Source organism: Silene latifolia, chromosome 1 (genome assembly GCF_048544455.1).
Source record: "Silene latifolia isolate original U9 population chromosome 1, ASM4854445v1, whole genome shotgun sequence".
NCBI lineage: Eukaryota > Viridiplantae > Streptophyta > Magnoliopsida > Caryophyllales > Caryophyllaceae > Silene > Silene latifolia.
Genome location: NC_133526.1, coordinates 21,238,770 through 21,247,415, shown reverse-complemented (window position 1 = coordinate 21,247,415; position 8,646 = coordinate 21,238,770). Strand labels below are relative to the sequence as shown.

Here is an 8,646-nt window from a genome sequence, read left to right as displayed (position 1 = left end):
ACACAAAAAGTAAAGTGTGTAGAAATCAATAGTAAAGTTCTCAACACAACTCGTCAGCTAGAACATGAAAATCACTTCAAAACAGTAGAAAACTGCAGAAACGACTAAGAACATGCAAATCACTTCAGGAAAAATCAGAAATTCAAAAATGCAGCATAATATTACAATGAAGAAACTGCATAAACATAATAACGACATTAAAGTACTCGATTAAGTAAACCTAGCGATAATTAAACTGAAAAAACGAATAAAAAAGCATGAAATAAAACAAAAATAACAAAATAAAAGAGGAAAATGTCATGAAATTACCTTTAATCGGAAGAAAGAATGATGAACGGCGAAGAGAAAACGGGAGAAAACACGAAGGAGACGAACAGTTGAAGAAGAAAAACACAAGAATAATAGAAGAGAGAGGAACACTTGCAGTTGATAATGATTATATAAACCGTTTTGCAGTAATGTGGAGAATTAATTAGAGAGGGAAACAGTTACAGTAAATGACGGAAAGAAGAGAGAGAGAGAGAGAAAGAAAAAAAAAGAGAAAATAAACTAAACAGTACTTTTATATGACAACTAAGATTAATCTTGGCCACTCATCTCTAATTTAATCTAATGGCTGAGATTCACCCAACTCACAACTCACCATAAGAACCAAAATCACCAAATCCAATCTCTCTCTCTCTTTCTCTCTCTCTCTCTCTCTCTCTCTCTATATATATATATATATATATATATATATATAGAGAGAGAGAGAGAGAGAGAGAGAGAGAGGTGGGATCCGGTGAGAACGATCACTCGGTGAGAACGGTGAGAACGATCTTTAGTCATAGGATTAAAACAATCAACGGTCTATATTTAAAACAAAATACGTGGCCAAGTCATAGTTCATTCAGCATTTTACGGCCCATCCCTTCGTTATTCCTATAATTGATTGGCCCACCAGTGCCACTACATTATCATCAACTACATTTTTCATCAACATTTCACTCTGATGTCGATGTCACTGGCTATACCACCGTCAATCAACGTCGACCACCAATTTAATATTTTAATCGACCTTCATCATTCTTTCCTTTTTCACGTATTAAACCGACAATTACCACCTAAATCGACCGCGACTACCACTGCACGATCAATGCTCCTGCTGGTTGGCGACGAAGATCTTGTGACAGTTGTCGTTGTCGGTGCAACTCCAGCGATCAACTAGACCATTTATCCTACCGCAACTTTCCTATTTATCATCCCCATACCCTCACCAGTCACTCATACTGGCTGCCGCCACCGGCGAGTTCCAACAATGACGGCACACCACCAACGACTGTCCCAACCGGCCCCTTCTCCCCATAAGAGCTACGAGTTTCCGATCTAATTTGTTGCGTATCTAGCCACCGTTTTAATGTATCTAGTCACTATTTTATTATATCTAACATAGATACACAAAATTAGTTATTAGATACATTAAAATTGGGTTGAGATACATCAATAAATAAACCAGTTACATTAATTTTCTTAGATCCGACAATGGTAATGGTTGGAAGGAGAAAACACAGGTGACGATGAGGAGGCGTTATTTAGTACTGCGACGTGCTTGGACGTTGTTGAGTGTCGGTTACGTGGTTGACAAAGATGTTGATGCCGGTGAAATGCTACTGCACCGACCGAGGATCTCGCCGGTGAAAGGCTGATAAGGACGGTGGTCGAAGTGGAGATGGAGAAGAGAAGAAGAAATTTACGGCGTCGGCGTTGTTGGTGATCGTCGCCGGACGACGACAAGTGATAATTGGTGACAGTAGGTGATAATTGGTTATGGGGGGATTTAATGAAGCAGGGGAAAAGATAAGAGGATATAAGGGTAATTAAGTGAGAGAAAAGTCAAAGTTGAGTTTGGATTTTTATGCGCGTAAAAACGTGAGTTGTTTATGAGGTGAGACTCCTGAGAGTATGTTCTCACCGTTCTCACCGACTGATCGTTCTCACCGGATCCCACCTCTCTCTCTCTCTCTCTCTCTCTATATATATATATATATATATATATATATATATATATATACTCCTTAGATGAGTCTCTAAGTCCTATTTTAGATCCTTGGATCATAGTAAAATCAATGGCTAGGATTAAATTAAAAAAAACCTAAGATATAAAACACCCCAAACTCTACTCACTCAGCCACTTTTACAAACCTTAACACAAACACATCTCTCTCATCATATTCTCTCTTCCCACTTCTCTCTCAAACTCTCCCAACTCCCACCACCTTCCCAGCCGCCACCACCATCACCTGCCCTTGCCCACCGCCGCCTCCTTCTCTCCCGTGCCTCTCTCGGCCCTCTCTCCCTCTGCCTCCCTCGGCCACACCCTGCGCCTCCGTCGTCCACCTCTCGCCCAACCTGCTGCCGCCAACCTTTCTTCTTCTTTTTTTTTCGTTTTTTTGTGTTGTCGTGTTGGTTGTTGCGTAGGGTGGTTGTTGCCGACAACCAGATACCGCTCTCCTTTTTTTTTCTTTTTTTTTAGATCTGAAATCGTTTGTTGTTGTTGGTGGTGGTTTTGAGATGCCGAGGGGGTGGGTGTCGATGGTTGGTGGACTCGTTTTTTTTTTTTTTTTCCAGATCTAAAGTGGTTGTTGGTGGTGGGTTATTTGCGGGGATGGTGTTGGTGATGTTGTGGCCGTGGCCTTCTCCTTTTTTTTCTCCAGATTGGTGGTGGTCTGTCGTTTTTTATTTTTCAGATTGTAGGGACAGTCGTGTGGTGGTGGGCATATTCCCTCTGTTTTTTGTTTTCAGATTGGTGGACAGTTGGTTGATAATGACGGTGGTCGGGTGGTTGAGATTAAAGTTTCATTGATATGAGTTGAAGTTACATGGACAAGTATTAAAATTACACTTCTAACGGACAAAATTACCGTAAATTCAAAGAAATATATCCAAAATTACCCTATTTAGTATAAAGTTTCACCGTCAAGGATTAAAGTTTCATTTCTAAGGTAAAAACGTTTCATAAACGAGGACTAAAGTTACATAAACCATTAAAAATATAAAACGCCAAAAAAAAATATAGTTCCAATTTTTAGCATTAAAGTTTCACTCGTATCACATTAAAGTTATATTTATAAATTAGTGAAATTAAATCAATATAAGTCATTTTTACATTATTAGCGTTAATATTGCAATTTTTAATGTTAAAGTTTCACTGTTAAATTAAATAAACCAGTGAAATTAAATAAATAATAGTCACGATTACATTATTACATAAATTCAAATTTTTGTATTAAAAAAAGTCCAAAAAAATTAAGGTTTCACTTTAAAGTATTAAAGTTTTACTCGTATACTATTAAGATTTCAGACAAAAATTAGTTAAATTAAATAAATATTAGTCTTAATTACATTATTTCATAAAATCAAATTTTTATATTAAAAAATGGCTTAAATAAATTAAAGTTACATTTTTATGCATTAAAATTTCAGTCGTAGAACATTAAAGTTATATTCAAAAATACAAAAATTTAATTTTTTATATATAAAATGACTTTAAAAAATTAAAGTTACATGTATAAAGAATTAAAATTACATTCAAAGATTAAAGTTTTACTTTTAAAACATTAGAGTTTCAATTTAGAAATTGCCTAGAAGTTTCAAATCTCAACCATTAATCTTAGAAGATCAATGGCTTAGATTAGGACTTAAGGACTCACCATTTTAGGTGGACTCATTTGAACTTGACTATATATATATATATATATATATATATATATATATATATATATATATATATATATATATATATATATATATATATATATATATATATATAGAGAGAGAGAGAGAGAGAGAGAGAGAGAGAGAGAGAGATTAATATAAAAATAGAGTTTAATACTGTAATAATCTAAACATCATATTTTAAATATTATATCTAATAACTTAGTAATAGTTTCAAGTCTTTGTAATTAATCCAAGTGACAAGCTGAAATTGATCATTACACGATCCATTCATTGTGTGTATTTTATGATTATCAGAGTAAGCATGCCCATTTTATTTCATCATAATAATTTCTCGACCCTCGCCGAAATTTTGCTATAATTGCGTATTTGCCTATATCATTCTAACATCTAGATTTGCACAAATTTCTTGGGATGTCCAACCTCTACTACACACTTAGTAATATACTCTGTATTAAACAATAGTTTTCTAAGGATGTTTGCTTCAAAGGTACACGATAAGTTAGCTTAGAAAAACAAAAGTTTGATATTCCTCACGTCCCATCATTCATTTATCCGTTTAATTTCTATGAGGAATATATTAATCAAATGTAAAAAAAAATGATTGGGACGGAGATAGACTTGGCAAACGAGACAACTGGGTCAGATTCTGGTCAGGACATTTGTATGAGAAAAAAAGTTTTTCTACCAACCCTTAGGCTAAGGCCAAGAAGAACAATTATGATGGACTGCACATGTACACTGAGACGTGGTGCTGATGTTCCAGTGTTTTCAAAGCCTAAAATTTCAGACAAATCGTCTGAAGAATCCCCCTCTGTAAGACGAGTTCCCATTCAATAATTGTTTGCTGTTGGCTAATGAGCTCGTTTAGTATCTCATGTGCGGTATTGGCAGAAACGTTCTAGTTATTGGCTGACGAATTGCTCTTTCTAATTCAGGGATGGTTTTTTGCTAGAATAAGTTCCATAGAGAGGACTCCACATGAAAGTATATGTGACTGCAAATTCTACGTAAGATTCTTTCATATCAGTGACAATGGCGGAACTGATAGGAAGAAGCTAAACAAAGAGGTTGAATCTGTAGGGATCGATCAAACATCCATCTTTTTAGTTCTTCAACATTTTACAGGTTGAACCTTGCAGAGGATTGCACTTCCATATCAAGAACCAAGTTGTTTCTAGCAAGGTTGGTTTCTGATATTTCTTGGATGTCCTCTGTTGATTGCATCTGTTGAAAAAAAGGCGATATTTGATGTTCGATCAATACAAAACAATATTGTGTACCAAATATTTGATGGTAGCTGCAGCAGCTACTCAACTGGTGTACATTTAAGTGCAGTAAATTTATGGAAAGATGGCGGATTAACTTTCTCGTCGGTTTTCCCCTTTATTCCCGTGGACAACATTATGAACCCACAATCCGAAGAGGTGAAGATTTAGTTAATTCACCTTTAGTTTGTGAGGTCACGGAGCTGAGACAATCAAAACGCTGGCATTTACAACCACAACGGTACTTAGGTGAGAGCGGCCTAGAGGCGGCATGCACTACTGGTCTTCGAATAGGATGGAAGAGACTGGATATGGATGATGATTAGACAATTATACTAGCCAATGATGATGAGACATATGACATGCTCCTAGACAATCCCGAGCAAGGCTTCGATAATAATGCTATGGAGATATATTCTGAGGATAATTATCTTCTTTCTAGAATTGGTGCTGAGGCAAAAGATGAGAAGCTTGTGAAAGATTTGTATAGTACGGAACAGAGTGAGGGCGAATGTGTCAAAAGAAAGAGAGGACGAAAGAGTAAAAAGTTCCTAAAGCGAGAAAGAGAACACAAAGTAAGAAAGATGATAAGACTCAGCTTGCTATTGTTCTCGTGTCAGAATAAACAGTTGGATGCCACGAGAACAAAGCGATCTTCAAGCTGAAATGCGTCCAAGTAGGCTCAATGCCGACAATGATAATGTCCCTTTGAAGTTTTATAAGAGAAGAGTCCGAGTAAGTAGAGCCACGAGAACAAGGAAGATATCCGAATTGGAAGATTTTGGTGGCGGGTGAAAAGGTATCTATCATTCCTATGTCTAGAGCTTCTAGAAGAGACAAGACCCAAAGTTGTTCAAAGAAAACCTTGGATATTGGTGTATACAAATACCTTATATCAACTTACATGAAGAACATACACCTAACTATACAGAACAAACAGTCAATTCTTACTGATGCTTGGAAAAATCTCCAAGGTGCATCATCTATGTATGAAAGAAGGCTGCTGAGGAAGCTGCCACACTCTTGAGGAAGAAGAAAAAGAGTCAGAAATTGAAATGTGTTCAGAGAAATGGAATTTTGTTTGGCATTAGCTTATTATCTAGATGAGGAGGTATCGAATATTGTTTAAACTGAGACTATTTTCCATCAATTGTTTGGTTAAGACCGTTTTTCAGTGATAGCGAAAAATTTCACCTTATAGTTTACTTGAAAAATAGTCGACTTGTATTGTGAGTGATTTATAGTTTAGAATAAGTGAGGTTGCTATGCGCTAATTGTTGGCAGCTTTTGCTGACCTCCTGAAACACAAATGTGCAGTACTCAAAGGCCAAAGATAGTCACCCGATGGAAATTTTTTTTTAATAGCGTTGTAAGCATGTGTACATAATAGATGATGAAATCGGGGTTCTTTGTCGGTTGTGCGGATATGTGATCACTGAAATCAGAGACGTTTCACCAGAGTTTGTAAGACAATTTAACAGCTTTAATTTCATGATCTCTCTTTTTCTAGGAGTCTCTTGAGATACTACCATGCTATTTTTAATACGGGACCGTCCCACTTACGTTTACCACTATTGAATGTAGGAAGGGAAGTAATAACCACCTCATTTTTTAGCAGTCTCATAATACTCTTATCATGAGACCGTCTCATATTGCAAATTTTTGTGTATCAGCTTATCTCACATGTTTAAACCTGATGTAATGCGACCAATTCGTAAGACTTGCTTTTTTCTCTTTAATTTTATTTTTTTCTTAATTTTAGATGCGACCAACGAGATTTTCCACAAAACATGAACGAGCAGATCACAAAGGAGAAAAGGATGATACATAGCAAAATTTGCTTGATGAAGCATGTACTGGTCTTGTCTACCATAGTACCATAATCCAGGTTTTTCAGACACTTTAATGTCTGAACCAAATGATAATAACGTCGTGTGGGGCATAATCCCAAGTATAAGGAAAAAGTTACATGTTCACCAAAAGAAGGCTTTCGGGTTCCTATGGAGAAACCTTGCCGGGCCTTTCATACCTTCGAAAATGGAACCATCAGGCAAAAAAGTTGGTGGTTGTGTAATTTTTAATTCTCTAAGTGCAGGGAAAACCTTTCTGATCATCGCCTTTCTTATTAGTTACTTGAAGACGTTTCCCGGAAAGAGGCCCTTAGTTCTTGCTCCTAAGATTACACTCTACACATGGTATAAGTAGATCATTAAGTGGCAATTTCCGGTCCCAGTTTATCAAATCCATGGTCGAAAAACCTATCGAGATATAATCTACAATCAAAAAGTCAGTAATTCCTCTTCAGAGGTATTCCTAAATGGAGATATCATGCTTGTACTTGATTGTTTGGAGAAAGTACAGAAGTGGTATGCTCACCCGAGTGTGATTCTCATGGGTTACACCTTGTTCACGTCACTTATGCGAGAAGATTCCAAAGATGCCCATCGAAGATACATGGGTCAAATACTCCGGGAAAGTCCTGTTATTTTGATTCTAGATGAAGGACACAACCCAAGAAGACTTAAGTCAAGGCTAAGAAAAGCACTAATAAGGAAGGGTTGGGATGGAATTTAGAATTCTACTTAGGGACTTATTTCAGAACAACTTTGGTGGGTATTTCAACACTCTTTAAAGGGCAAGGTCGAATTTCATCAACGAGGTACTTCAAGTGCTAGATCCCAAGTACAAGAAGAAAATCAAGGGGCAAAACAAAACTCGAACTTCTATAGAAAATCATGCTAGAAAGGTCTTCAATTCTTCATGGACATCATTGCTCGAAAAATCAACTCAAAGGATCTAGATGAAAGAGCAGATGACCTAAATTTTTTAAAGAAATATTGCGAACACATTTATCGATGTCTATGAAGGTGGAAGTGCTGAGAATCTACCTGGTTTGCAGAGTTACACCCTAATGATGAAACCAACACCTCTACAACATGAGATTCTAGTAAGACTTCATCAATTTATGAATGTGGCTCGAGGTTTGCATCCAAGTTCCCCTGTCTCACCTTCTCTATGAGATCAATTCAACCTTAGTGTTAAAATCTAGTTACTACCCGCATTCATAAAAATACTACTTACATTGTATAAAGTGTTGAATGGCAAATCGTCTCGTATTCTATTCACTGTAGATTCTTACAGTGATACGAAAATTGCGCGGAAGCGGTTAATAGAATAACGACAATAATGAAAAAGGGATATTTGACCGATCTAGACCTATAGATCATTCAATGGTGATCAATTTCGCAAGACCTAGTGCTAGTTGATCGAGTTAATGTTTGAAAACGCGTCAAACAAGAACTAGGGTTGGAACGAAACGCGTCGATCCGAATTCAACAATTGCATGCAGCAAAGTTTCTGTTTTTCTTAATCAATTTTTAATCGATGTCAAAATAACATACAACGACCTCTTATTTATACTAGAAAATAAACGACCTACTGTTGTGTTGCTTCACAAGTTAATTTTTTCCTAAAATTGACTTTCCTAAACTGAATATGGCTGAACAATTACCATATTATTCTTATTCTGAAATTAGGAAATAAAATAAACTAGTAATTAATTACCTAGGAAATAAACTAGTCCTAATGATTTATGGAAAACCTTTATTTTGTATCATGCTCCCTTTCTTCAAAAGAATCGTCCCGATTCTTAGAACCATAGAAT

The 8,646-nt window shown here is 36.3% G+C and overlaps 1 pseudogene; it reads left to right on the top strand.

The window, feature by feature from the left end:
* Nucleotides 1-4,314: 4,314 nt before the first annotated feature.
* Nucleotides 4,315-8,033, top strand: LOC141641728 (SNF2 domain-containing protein CLASSY 2-like; annotated as a pseudogene).
* The last annotated feature ends 613 nt before the right edge of the window (nucleotides 8,034-8,646 follow it).